The following is a 13832-nucleotide window of genomic DNA, read 5'->3' on the forward strand; positions in this document are numbered from 1 at the left end:
CATGTATGCAGTCAATTAATTTACAACAAAGGCATCAATACAATGGGGGAAGAGATGGTCTTTTTGATAAATGATGCTGAAGCAACTGGATATCTGTATCAGAAAAAAAAATTAATATTGACCACCTACCTAAATCAACAAAATTAATTCCAGATAAATCATAAACCTAAAAGTGAAAAGTAAACTATAAAGCTTCTGGAAGAAAACACAGAAGAAGATCTTCAAAACCTTGGGATAAGCAAAGATTTCTTAAACAGGACAGAAAAAGCACTATTCATAAAAGAAAAAAATTATAACACTTTGGATTTCATTAAAATCAAAACCTGTTCATCAAAAGACCATTAAGAAGAGAAAGGGTAATCCACAGATTGGGAGAAGATATCTTTAATATATATATATCTCACGAAAGACTCATACCCAGCATATATAATGAACTACTACAAAATCAAGAAGAAAAGGATAAAACTCAATACAAAAAAATGGGGAAGAAAATCTTACATGATATTTCAAAGAAGTGAATATCCAAATGGTTAATAAGCAAGTGAAAATGTGCTCAACATCATTACCCCTAGGGCAATGCAAATTAAAGCCAAAATGATTTACAACTACACACTATTAAAAAGGTTAAATTTAAAAACAGAGACAACACCAGGGTTGTAACCGAAACTCTAATACACTGTTTGTGGAAGTGTAAAAATGGTACAGCCACCTTGGAAAACGGTCAGTTTCTTCTAAAGCTAAACATGTTTACCCTAAGGACTTGGCAATTCTATTTTTAAGTTTATATCCTAGTGAAATGAGTATATGAGTATCAGAAGACATGTATAAAAATTTTCATAGATGTTTTATAGTCATAATACCCCTAACTGGAAACAGTAAAGGCATCAAGAGGTTTTACCCTGTGTATACTCAGTCCTTGCCCTATAGACACTTCTGTTGTTTTCCAGTTCCATGTTGCTCTAAATCTCAGTGCTTTTCAAACTAACTGTGAAATCTGTGACAATAGACCCCTTGATGCCTTTATTTTCATGTCATCCTATCTACAGCCTTTCCTCTGCCAAAAGATTCTGTGGCAAACTTCCACCCTTCATCAATTTTCAATTTAGGAAGACTTGTGTGGTTTTAAGTATGGAATATAGACTGTCAGGCTACCTATCCATTTGCCTGCCTGTCATTCTAGCTCTGTATTATTAATAATTCTCCTTAACTCTTAAAAAATCAACCAAAAAACAGGCAAAAATCATTTTTCTCTGTCTTATTTTCATCTCTAGGATACACTGACACAAGCTCTTCCAAGTCCAAGAGATAGAAAGACCCATCCTTTCTTAGTTTACATTAAATCATTATGGTCTATATTCCATAAAATTTATAATATACTATAAATGACCCCAAATTCTTGTTTCCCCTTAATGGCTTTTGGGACCACCAATGTTCTAAATCACCTAAAAGAAAACATTAAAGCATCCCAGCCTAGCCACTGGGAGCATGGTACCTGTAGGAGGATGAAATTTATTTAAAAAAGGTAAAATCCTTTGTTACCTCCATTTCAGAGACCAGTTAAGGTTGCAAAATTTCCTGAAGGACATTAAAAAGAAAAGGGGAGAAGCCTTTTCAGGCCTCTAAAAAGCCTACAGGAGCAAAAGACCAAACTCTCACACCTCAAAGGAAGTACAGGTCCTAAAACACAGAGGTTTATCCCAGGGGATACAAGTATTCTTCAATATACGCAAATCAATCAATGTGATACACCATACTAAAACACAGAGGGATGTGGGTAATTGTAACTGGTAGAAAAAAATTGGCCATTGGAAAACATGAATGTTTGCATAAAGCACAGTGATGTCTAGATCTTGCCCTTATACTTAAAAACCTCTCTCTTCTAAGTTCCCACCATACCCCTCCCATTTCCCTTCTCCTGGCTATCTTAGTCCATTTGGGCTGCTATAGTAATTTATTATAGACTAGGTGGCTTAATAATAACAAACATTTGTTTCTGATAATTCTAGAGGCTGGGAAGTTCAAGAACAATCTGGTGGATTCGGTGTCTGGTAAGAGCTTGCTTCCGGGTTCATAAATGGCATCTTTGCTACGTCCTCACATGGTAGAAGGGGTTCAGGAGCTCTCTGAGCTCTGTCTTACATATAAAGACACTTAACCCATTCTTGAGAGTTCTACCCTCAGGATCTAATCATCTACCAAAGATGCCACCTACTGATACCATCACATTAGGGGTTAGAATTTCAACACATGAATTTTGGGGGGACACAAACATTGTCTATAGCATTGAGGTAACTATAGTTACTTACTAATGGCATGCCTGCACCTCTGGTCAGTGTACAACTTCTCAAACCTTGCAATTAGATTAGACACTGCCACCCTCATTTCTTCTTCCATACTGATTTTCGTACAGTATCTGCATTATTACCACAGCAAACATCCAAAAACCAGTTTTGCAAAGATATAAAAAAAAGGAATGTAGTGTGACCTAATGTTGAAACTGTGAACTAGTAGTCCATAAGGGATATGATAGATGTTGAATACACCTGTGTTTCCTTTGAAAGTTTAAAATGTGTCATGGCACCCTGTGAATTCACTATGATGCCCTAGGAAGCCTTGGCACACAGCTTGACAATTGTGAGTTAAGGCATTTAACAACTGAATACAAATTGGATTTATGAAGTGTAATTTTTGGATGTTGAAAGGTTGCAGACTGATAACACTGATATTTATAAATTATAGGTCGCTCAGAGGTACAGACTAAAAGTTTTCGACATTCCTTTCACTGGAATCAAAAAAACCTGGCAGATGACAATGTTAATACTAAGTTCTCTAAGTGTATAACAGAAAGCACCTATCAGGTCAATTCCATATATCTCTTTTCTAAGCACTTCCTAAATAAAGAAAAAAGGCAAGAGGTAATTTCACAGAAGAAAAAGGTTTCTTATTTCATTTTCTCTTTGTAAAATTAATTTTTACGCTTCTTAAAACATACACATCATTCTTGATGATGTGTACTTCTAACTTCCAAAAAGTTCAGGAAATAAGGCTTTCTAATTTGAAAGACCAATCATTATTAACAGGAGAGTTAGTTTATTTCATTATTTCTATTCTTTTGCATCTTTCACACAATTATAATATAGCAAAGGATATTAAAATACATTTAATCTTCAAGAAGTAGGGAAAGATGAACAGATTTTTGAAAAATTAAATATACCACATCACACACTGAAAAATTAGATCTTGACTAAAGAACACATTAATATAACACCGAAAGGAAGCCCAGCGATTGTGATTCAATATCCCATTTTCCAGATAAGAAAAAAGACTTCAAGTGGTTAATTCAGATTGAAATTGACTGGTAAATTATAATACTCAACAATGGAACTAAATTATTCCTTTCTGAAACAGCATTTAAAAATTCCCATGTAGGCTTCTGCCTAGAAGGCAGAAAGCTGGAAAAAAAGTCACTCCTGTCCTAACAATGAGAAAAGAACTGGATAAGCTCACTAAGATGTCAGTTCTCCACAAACTGACCTATAGAATCAAAGCAATGCAATCAGGAACCCAACAAGCTCTTTTGTAGGAACTGACAAGCTGATTCTAAAATAGATATGGAAAACCAAAGGACTCAGAATAGCTAAAACAAGTTTGAAAAACAAGAATATAGTTGAAAAATTTTGCATTACCTGGTTTCAAGACTTACTTTAATGTTATAGTAATCAAAACTGTGTGGTACTAGCAAAATGACAGCCATCGATCTACAGAACAGAACAGAGTGTCCAGAAATACAGTCACACAGAAATGGTGTTTACTGATTTTTGACATAGGTGCCAAGGTAATTCAATAGAGAAAGGATAATATTTATAACAAATGATACTGGAGCAACTAACTAAACAGCCATGTGAAAAAACATGAATCTCAACTCATACCTTGCACCATATGAAGAAATTAAAATTATTCACGATGGTCACAGACCTAAATGTAACACCTAAAGTTATAGAACTTCTAGAAGACAACAAAAAGAAAATTTTTGTGAGCTTAGGTTAGGCAATGACTCCCAGATAGCAAACAGAAAGAACCACCCATAAAAGAAAAAATTAAAACTTCTGTTTTAATTTAAGAAAATAAGAGAAATCACAGCCCGGAGAAAGTATTTGCAGTACACATATATAATGAAAAACCTGGGTCCAGAATTTATAAAGAATTCTCAAAGCTCAATAATAAGAAAACAAACAATCCAATTTTTAAAATGGGCAAAAGGTGTGAACAGACACTTCATCAAAGAAGATATGGTTAGCAAATAAAAACATGGAAGGATGTTCAACACCATTAGACAATGAAAAACGCAAATTAAAACCACAATAAGATATCACTACAAATCCACCAAAATGGCAAAAAACAACACAAACAAAACAAAACCTGGCAATACTAAGTACTACCAAGCACGCAAAGCATTGTTGGTAAGAATAAAAAATGGTGTAAACATGTTGGAAAACAGTTTTAACCCAAGAGAAATGAAAGTATATGTTCACACAAAAATCTGTATGTGAATGTTTCTAGAAGCTTTATTCATAACAGCCAAAACCTGAATACAATCCAGAAGTTCATCAACAGGTGAATGGATAAACAAACTATGGTAGATCCACACAGTGGAATACCACTCAGCAAAAAGGAACTACAAGTACATTTAACAATAGGGAGGAATCTCAAAATCATTGTGTTGTGAAAGCAGACACAAAAGGCTACATACATACTCTATGCCAGTCTTTCAATGACATCTGGAAAAGCCGAAACTATAAAGAGAGGAAACAATGTTTTGAACTAATTTTTGAAAAATAAGTACTAAAGCAGATTTAAAAAAATAATTGCAAACATTTATACAGCACTTTACTGTGATGATCCTCACAACATGCTATGGAGCAGGTACTAGTTTTACATCTGTTTTAGAGATAAGAAAATGGAGGTTCAGAGAGATTATCCACTTTACTCAAGGCAACACAGTTAGTGAATGCATCCATTGACTTCAATTTAAACCTTGGTCTCTGTTGCTCTGGTCTCTCTAAATTTAATTTAAATAATTAAATTAATGTGTGTCGGGGGACGGACCATTTTGCGGTCTGTCCCCCGACACACACTAATTTAATTATCTGTCATCCTCAGCTTTCATAATACTTGGTTCAGGCCTCTGCTAGAAAAGTTTTAAAATGATTTTTGTAATAAATAATTTAGGTTATAAATGAGGAATGAGAAGGTCTTGTTAGTTTTTAATGATTACATTGTTTCATACAGTATTCAGGACACAGTGGACATTCAACTATTTGTAAATGAGTAAGAATCACTTGCATTTCCTGACAGGAGAGGTAGCATTGAATTTAAAAAGAGCACACGTTCCAAAGCTGACTATTATTTCACTTCAGAAAACATTACTTCACTTGCATGTATTGATATATGGCACTACAAGTAGGGCCTGTCTAAGAACGTATGGCTTTTAGGAGTCAGAATTTCTAGCATGTGACAGTTACCTAAGGCTCAGTATCCATGTTTGACAAAAAGGAAATAGTACTTACCTTTCCTTTTTCACAATTATGAAGGTCAATGAGATAATTTTGAATTTGAAAAGTCCTTCGCAAATGGTAAAGCAATATATAATTATTGTTAAAATGTTTAAGTATTATTATCATCCATATAAAACTGTTAAAGGCAGCAGAGAACTTTCTTGTCTCAAAACCTTTATCTTCAAGGAAAAAAAGACTTTAAAATCTCGTTCCTTTCATTAATGGAACAAGATTAATGTTTCATAGCAATGTTTATTTACGTTTTACTGCTAAACACAAAACCCAGAAGAATCAAGAGTTGTATACTTTATAATGAGTTTATAGTCTAATTGGGTTCACAAGCTTATGGTTCTGGCAGTAAAGACAGATGACAAGGAGAAATAGAAAACGAATAAGAAAGAAAAATCAGTTCACAAGAAGTATAGTCCTCTAAGTGGAAGGTTAAAAGTTTCCTGCTAATGTTTGCTATTTATAAATAGGTATAACTTAAAGAACTAATAGTTTTTTCCTTTTCAAAAGAACTATTTGGTCCCTAGAAACCAACCAGTGGAATAGTTAATATGAGCAAATGGCTTTAGGCTATAATACTCAGAACAAAGATAAATATCTTCCTATTCCCAAATATTATTAAACAAAGGTATCATTTACAAGGGAGAATTAAGTAGTTTGAGTTATAAACACGAAGATTACATTACACCTTTTTTGGATATGCTCATATTTTCAAGAATTCTTAAAAAAAATAATTACTTGTGTATTAAAATATGTAGGGATGAGAAAAGGCAGTAAAGGCGTCTTATTACAAATCCTAATTGAGGAACTGTCAGGGTCAAATTTGGTTGAGCTTTTTTACACTATGTCTCTGGTACAATATTAAATGAAATCAATGAATACTTATTGTAGGTGTAAATACTTATTACTTGATTCCTTTAATAATTTTATCTTGTGTGTGCAATAAAGGCAGTTAGGTACCACTTTAAATAAAATTAGGATTTAACTGTGTTTCACCAAGGGCAAAACCCAATTTGAGCCTCTAAAGGTTATAATACGCATATGTCCCAACTTTAAAACTTAAAATCTGTAATATTTCGATAAACATATTTACTTGGGATCATTAATTTTACTTCAGAATTATTCTATTATAATCTCTGAAAAATTGGAAGTGCACAATTTTATGTAACGAAAACGACTGGGAAATCTAATTACACAATACACTTCCCTATAATCTGCTTCACTTCAACGTGCAAATTCATTTAACAAAAACGCCTTCATCTCCATATGCATACACATGAAGCCACGTGTGATAAATGAATTTAAATTTTAAAGATTATTTCTCTACTTTGGTTCATAAATGCTCATTTAAAGAACATCCACAGAGATAGTAATTTTCCTTTAAAACAACAGGGCAAGATTCTCCCTTAAACTCGCATTTCTATCCGCCACAGGAGATTTTAATCTGGGGCAAAAGATGAAATGACAACTATGATAAAGTAAGGAGGAGAATTCTTTACTGTCAGCCAAAGGCAGCACTCAACTTCTGAATTTGCTACTCTGAGGGAGCATTTCCAGAGTCTGGGTTACTCGTTAACTAATTCTTAAGGGCAAGGTCCAGCTAAGTTTAGCGTAGGCAAGAAAATGACCAATAAGTAAAACTCGGTCACACGGAGAAGGCACCTCCCTAGGCCCGACAACGGAACTCGTCTCTTTTCTGCTCAGCTGTCGCGGGCATCGCAACGCCCAAGCAAGGCCCTCCCGCTCCCAGGGCGCCTGCGCAATCTCCACAAAGTCAATTAAACCCTTCTTTAAACCAGTTGACGCGAATGGTTTTGAAATTACTGTCAGCTCACGCCTCATTTTAAAAAATCATCAGGTGTGAACACACCAAAACGACCACTCACCGAAGTGGTCCTAAACGCAAGCGTCAAGATTTAAGCTTCCTCTCGCGACTTATGTGGTGCTGCCGGAAGCGGAACTATCCGTGTGGTTAAGAGAGGCGTGATAACGGGGGCCTCGGAGCTCCGGTCAGAAAAGGTTAGGGCGGATCGTTTGGTTCTTGCCGGAAATCGTTCCGCCCGGTGAGGTTTCTGTGTGAGACCCGAGGCGGGATGGGAAGAGGCGTGACCAGGGTTCGGCGAGGTGTAGTGCTGCTTACAGTATCTCTCTGTGGCCTTCCTTCCAGCTGCTATTGAAGAGAAAAGACCCAGGTTCAAGCTAACAGCTGGAGTCTCTTTGACGAACACCTCAGTTCTGTCCCGGGGATTAAAGGGGAAACCGAGGCCTGAATGGGCGTGGTCATTTCCTGCAGTTCGCGTGACGACCGCAGCTGTGGCAGGTGCGGGCCCCGAGACCGAAGGAATCAAGATGCGGGACCTGGTCCCCCGAGGTTTGCGGCCGCTGCTGGGCAGTTGTTTTGTCTCCTGCTGCGCTCTGGGGGAGCCTAGACACGCGCTTCTTCTAGGGGCATGTGCCAGAGAGGCAGCGTGGGTGTGGAGGAGTGACAGTACAGCCTTGAGGGTCCTTCCGTGTCTTAATTTCTCCTCTTCCTCCATTACTTCCCTTTTGCATTTCTTGGGTTTGAGATACCGGAGGTTTCATCTTAGCTCGAAGGGAACTGCCGAGGTTCTGGCTGGTACGCCAGGCTGCGGTCTCGTTCCACCGAAGTAGGCAGTCTCGAGTTTGGGGACTGCTGTGGGTAGAGATGGCTATTTTTATTTTCATTCCTCAGTCTTTGTCCTTCTGCTCCTCGCCTTCTCCACTCCACTACAAGTGACCAAAAGCCCCTTCCGTTGCAGCTTTCCAGAGTAGGGAAGGAGGCTGCAGGTCACTGCCGCCCCTAATCGGTTGGAGTGTTGCATCCTCGCGCGCTTCGAGGGAGAAGGGGCGAGGGTGGTGACCACTGGATCTCATTTACTAGGACTTCCTGGGAGTTTGCGACCTTTGGAGTCCCGTGCATGATACTTACCTTGGCTTTAGCGTATTGAGAAGCTTCGTTGTGGAAGTAGGAAGCCTCCTTGCTGACTTAAGCACCTAGCATCCTTGCTCTACAGTGGGATAGGGTTTTGCTTTGCTACTGAAAATTCTTCATGAAAAATAAAGGTTTTGTTTCAAGCAAATAAAAAAAATGATAGCTGCCATTCGCTGAGTTCTTATGTGTGCCAAGTGCTTTACATAGTTTCTCATATACTTCTCTCAACAATTCCATGAGGTGTATTAGATTATTATTCTCATTTTACAGAGGTAGGAACTGAGCCTTATCTCTAAGCCTCACTTAACTTGCCCTAGTAAATTTTTGCTACTAGTAAACGTTTGAACAAACCTGTACTAGAAAGCAGGTTTTTCAGACTTAAAAATCTGTATTCTTAACTATTACATTACCATTGTCCTACCGTTGTGCTTCATTGCTTCCAACTTCTTCACTAACATTTTCAGTAGCTGAAAGTATTCATTAGAAAAATATTTGGTATGCCTATTTAGGTGTGTGAAGGCAGACATATGTGATGTCTGTCTTCATGGAGCTTCAGTATTGATGCAGAATTAAATAGTTCAGAAACCAAAATACTTAAACTTGCATGGGTTTGTTTAAAGCAGGTGATTAAACTGATGGGCAGAAGGTGCAGGTTGTACAAGCAAAGCTTGCTGTTTAAGTTTTAAACTCACGACTTGCAGGGTAGTTGTTGTGAGGGTATTAAACTTAACAATTGGTGGAACACTTATTCATCACCCAGATAAATGCTATGCACCAATTAAGTACTGGGAATATATAGATGACATCCTCGTTCTCGAAAAGCTCCCATGCAACTACATATGAATAGTATTGGGGAACTATTAATGGTCTTATGTGGAAATGATACTGTGGTTATGTTAAGAGCATGTCCTTATTTTTAGGAGATGCATAGTAAAGTATTTAGAGATGACGCATATTGATGTCTACAACTTACTTTCAAATGGTAGAGCAATTGTTGAGTCCAGTGGTGGGTATATGGGTGTTTACAGTAAACTGTTCTTTCAATTTCTGTGAATATTTGAAAATTTTCACAATAAAAAGTTGGGGAGGAAAACCATAACTGTAGTGGAAACATATTTGTAAAGATAGATCCAAAATGCTGTGGAGCATAGAGGATGGGAGAGGGTGCTGATGTGTATTTGGGGGTTAGCAAAGGCGTGACTTCCAGACTTTTTAGTTTAGTAGTTTAACAAGCCCTCCAGGTGATTCCAGTGCATTCTAGAGTTTGAGAACCAGTGCTTTGAGTGTGGGTACTTTAGTAGCATTATACTGATTTCAAATTTAGAAATCAGCCTTAATAGGTATTTGTCTTTTGCACAAATTTAAACAGATTACCAAACCTGGCTACACTTTGATTTGTTAAAATATAGATTATCTGGTTAAGAAATGCTGCTGTAGAAAATTTGTGGGAGGTCTATTAACTTGAGTTTTTACAGATGTCCCAGATAATTCTGATGTAGCTTGTCTATTATGGGACTACTGCTATAGAAAGAATCTTAAAAATAAGAAAGGCTCAACTTTGATACTTGAATAATGTAATATCTTTAAGGCCAGTTATACGTTTTGGAATTTATGATGGAGGATGTAGGTTGGTCGAAATGCTAAATAATGTGGAAATGCATAAGGTATATTTGGTTTGTCAGGGGTTCAGGTGAAATAGCAATTCATTTAGAATATCCTGGATTTCCTATCATGCCCATAAAATTTCATCTTGTACTACAGTATACATATCACTTGGGTAGGGGAAACAAAAAGTACATTTATTTCATACTTTTAGTGTTATAAGTATTTATTCAGTATGTATAATGCTGTGTGGTAAGGACTGTGGAGTCCTGATTTTGCCCTTAAGTGACCATGATGGCCTTTGGTTTAAACAGACCTGAATTTGATTTCTTTTTACAAGTCTTATTGGCTGTGTGGTTAAAGTCAAATTTCTTGAACTTTCTGAGCTTCAAGTCCTCATTTATAATCAAATGATGGACATTTATCTATGTACTGCAAGCATTTGTAAAACGAGGAAAATATCTCTGATCCCAGGATTGCTGAGAATAATTGTTAAATCACAAAGTCATAACTGCTTCCCAACTTTTTTCATATTAGAGTATGCATAGAAAGTGATAGTATTTGTACAGTGTTTCCAGGAGAAACGAAGAGAGTGGTGTTGGAGGCAACTGGCCAGGGGGTTCCAGCTGCCATACTTGGCATACTTAAAGTATTCATTCATGGTGAGGCAATGTGTTGGGAGGCTCTGGGTTAACAAATTAAGTACGTACCAGGTAGCAATGGTGAATAAATGTTCATTCTCTTGAAGCTTATTGTGCTTTGAAGGGATGTACACAACCAAAACAGCTAAATAATGCGAAGGTTAGAGGTGACCAAAGGGCAAGATGAATGATTCAGAGAAGAAATCTTGGAAATTGTTAAGGAAAGGTTTGTGAGGGAATATTTTTTGGGTACTTGAGATGTGCCAAGCGTCAAGAAGACAAAGGCTCTGCTGCATCAGCTTTGTCTCCTTTTTTATCAGATCATCAGATCTCCTGTAATAATAGCATGCTCTCATAACAATGGCAAACACAGGTTTTGCTTGCCATGTACTTCCATTGTTCTACACTCCCCCTCCTTTTTTTGAGTTGTACAGGGGTTCTCAAACTTGGGTGCACATTAGAATCTGAGAAGCCTTAAAAATACCTGGGCCTTTCTCCCAAATATTTTGATAAAATTGGTATGGAGTATTGCCTGAGCGGTGGGATATAAGAAGTTTCTAAATATAATTTAATCTGTAAAACAACTTGAAAGATAGGTACGATTTACTGAGGCTCTTAGAGGTTAATTAACTTGCTCAAGGTCACACAGCTACTGGAGTTAAGATTTAACACCAAGTGTTTTTGGCTCCAGGATCCATACTATTAACCACTAGCCTGTTCGGTCTGTTTCTAGTATTTGTAAGTATCGTTCATATATCAGAAGAGAAAACAAAAAAGAAAGCCTTTGCCTACCTTTATAACAAAGCCCTTCAAAAGAATTGTCAGTATAGCTTGTCTCTACTTCTTCTCCCGTTCTCTTAAAAGCAATCCAATCACATTTAATAAAATTGAAAATTCTTACCGTGGCTTCTCAGTCCTCTGTATGTATCTTAGCTACTTCTCCGACTTTATTTTCTACCATTTTTCCTTTACTTGCTTGCTCTGCTCCAGCTGCAATGTTCTCCTTACTTTTCCTTGATCATGTGAAATATGCCAAATATTTATGTTTTAGGGCCTGTAGAGTTTGTTTCTTGTCTGGAATGCTCTTGTCATATAACCCCATGGCTGGTTTCCTCATTAATTCAGATTTCTACTCAAATGTCACCATATTAGGGAGGTCTTCCTAACATATATTTATTTGTTGATTTGTCTATTGTCTCTCTCCAGATGAGTGAATGAGACATGGTTTCAGACCTAAACCCATAATCAGATGGGGGGCATACATATATGTATTTGAAGACATATATGTATTTGAAGCAGCATTGAAGACAAACAGAATTTGACTAAGTGAAGAGAAGGGGACAGATCAGTCATTCATTTATACTCTTGGAAAAAAATGTGCAGGATACACATTTTTTTCCAAAAGCTGATTTCTACTCACACATAATACACGTATAAAGTAGCTCCGAAATTTGGGAAAATATATAGTAAAGGGAGTAGTAGGAAATACAACCCAATAATTCCACAACTAAGAACTACAACCAGTAGTTCTGCCACTGGGTCATGGTATTATTAACTGACTTTTAAAATTTCATTTTTATGCATTCTAGACTTTTCACGATGAACACTCTAAAATTACAGAGTTTTTGAAAATTAATTTTCAGCTCTGCCTGTAGAACAGGATTATTATCACTTTCATTAAAGCACCTAAATTAGAAGAAAGTACAATTTTAAAATCATGCCATAAAGTGTACACATACACGGGCTTCCCTGGTGGCGCAGTGGTTGAGGATCTTCCTGCCAATGCAGGGGACACGGGTTCGAGCCCTGGTCTGGGAAGATCCCACATGCTGCGGAGCAACTAGGCCCGTGAGCCACAACTACTGAGCCTGTGCGTCTGGAGCCTGTGCTCCACAACAAGAGAGGCCGCGATAGTGAGAGGCCCGCGCACCGCGATGAAGAGTGGCCCCCGCTTGCCACAACTAGAGAAAGCCCTCGCACAGAAACGAAGACCCAACACAGCCATTAAAAAAAAAAAAAAAGTGTACACATGTACATACTTACCTGCATATATATAAGTAGACATATATCTTTATATGCACTGAAATACATCTCCCACTGTTGCCGTTCTGAAATGAAAAGTGAGACATTATTGCATATTTCTACTGTCAGTTTTGTTGGTGTGCTTATCACACTAAAACAGAAAACGTTAATTTACTTGGCTGTCTTCTTTCTAGACCTTAAGCTGCTTTAGAAAAAGGTTCATGTTTACTTTGACTTTATATTGCCAGCACCTAATACTGTGCCTTCTGTAATAGGTTAAAAGTTATTTGTGATTTAGGTCAACAAATAATGAGCAATATTCATTTTGTTAGATTTTATGTTATGTTAGTAGGGAGCTTGGTTTATAGAGTGCCTATAGAAACTAAGGTTTATTGAGTGTTTAGTGTATGCCAAACATTTACTTACTCTTCACAAAGTTACAGGGTACTATGATACCCCCTTTTTTATAGATGAAGACATTTAGAGAAACTAGCATAAGTTGCTTGTTATGTAATGACGGATTTAAATAGGTATATCTGACTCTAAAACACATGCCCTTTCTGCTACTAAATATTCAGTATTAGGGCTGGTTTCAGGTGGATGGGAGGGGTTAAAAACTAAAAAGAAACCAAAGAGGTTTGCCTTTTGATACAAAACAGAAGAACTGAGATCAGCTTATTCACTACCATCAAGTTTTACAACAATTGGAAACTTTCTCTTTTTATTTTTCAGCAAACATCTTTTATATATGAAACAGTGCAAGGGAAATAGGAATAAAAAGCACTGATACATAAAATGAATTATTTCTGCTTTTATTCTTTAATCACAAAGTTTTAAATTTCATAACAATGTAGTTGCCTGGCTAGGTAAACTAGTTTTATTTTAAATATAAATTTATTTATTTATTTTTGGCTGTGCTGGGTCTTCGTTGCTGTGCACAAGCTTTCTTTAGTTGTGGTGAGTGGGGGCTACTCTTCGTTGCGGTGCGCGGGCTTCGCATTGTCGTGGCTTCTCGTTGTGGAGCACGGGCTCCACAGTAGTTGTGGCACA

At 37.0% G+C, this 13832-nt stretch overlaps 2 protein-coding genes across 4 annotated transcripts in view; one reads left to right on the forward strand and one right to left on the reverse strand.

Moving 5' to 3' along the window:
* GIN1 (gypsy retrotransposon integrase 1) overlaps nucleotides 1-7548 on the reverse strand; it is a 28962-nt gene extending 21414 nt beyond the window's left edge. For 2 of the 3 annotated variants that reach the window (XM_028168963.2, XM_057539978.1), the window contains exon 1: nucleotides 7451-7548. The gene's annotated coding sequence lies outside the window, so the exon portion shown is untranslated. The remainder of the gene's footprint in view (nucleotides 1-7450) is intronic. The other variant, XM_007191825.2, reaches the window with a different exon arrangement.
* Nucleotides 7549-7631: 83 nt separating this feature from the next.
* Nucleotides 7632-13832, forward strand: part of PPIP5K2 (diphosphoinositol pentakisphosphate kinase 2) — an 81495-nt gene continuing 75294 nt past the window's right edge. The window contains exon 1 of the mRNA XM_007191830.2: nucleotides 7632-7884. The gene's annotated coding sequence lies outside the window, so the exon portion shown is untranslated. The remainder of the gene's footprint in view (nucleotides 7885-13832) is intronic.

The sequence above is a fragment of the Balaenoptera acutorostrata genome, chromosome 2, assembly GCF_949987535.1.
Source record: "Balaenoptera acutorostrata chromosome 2, mBalAcu1.1, whole genome shotgun sequence".
NCBI lineage: Eukaryota > Metazoa > Chordata > Mammalia > Artiodactyla > Balaenopteridae > Balaenoptera > Balaenoptera acutorostrata.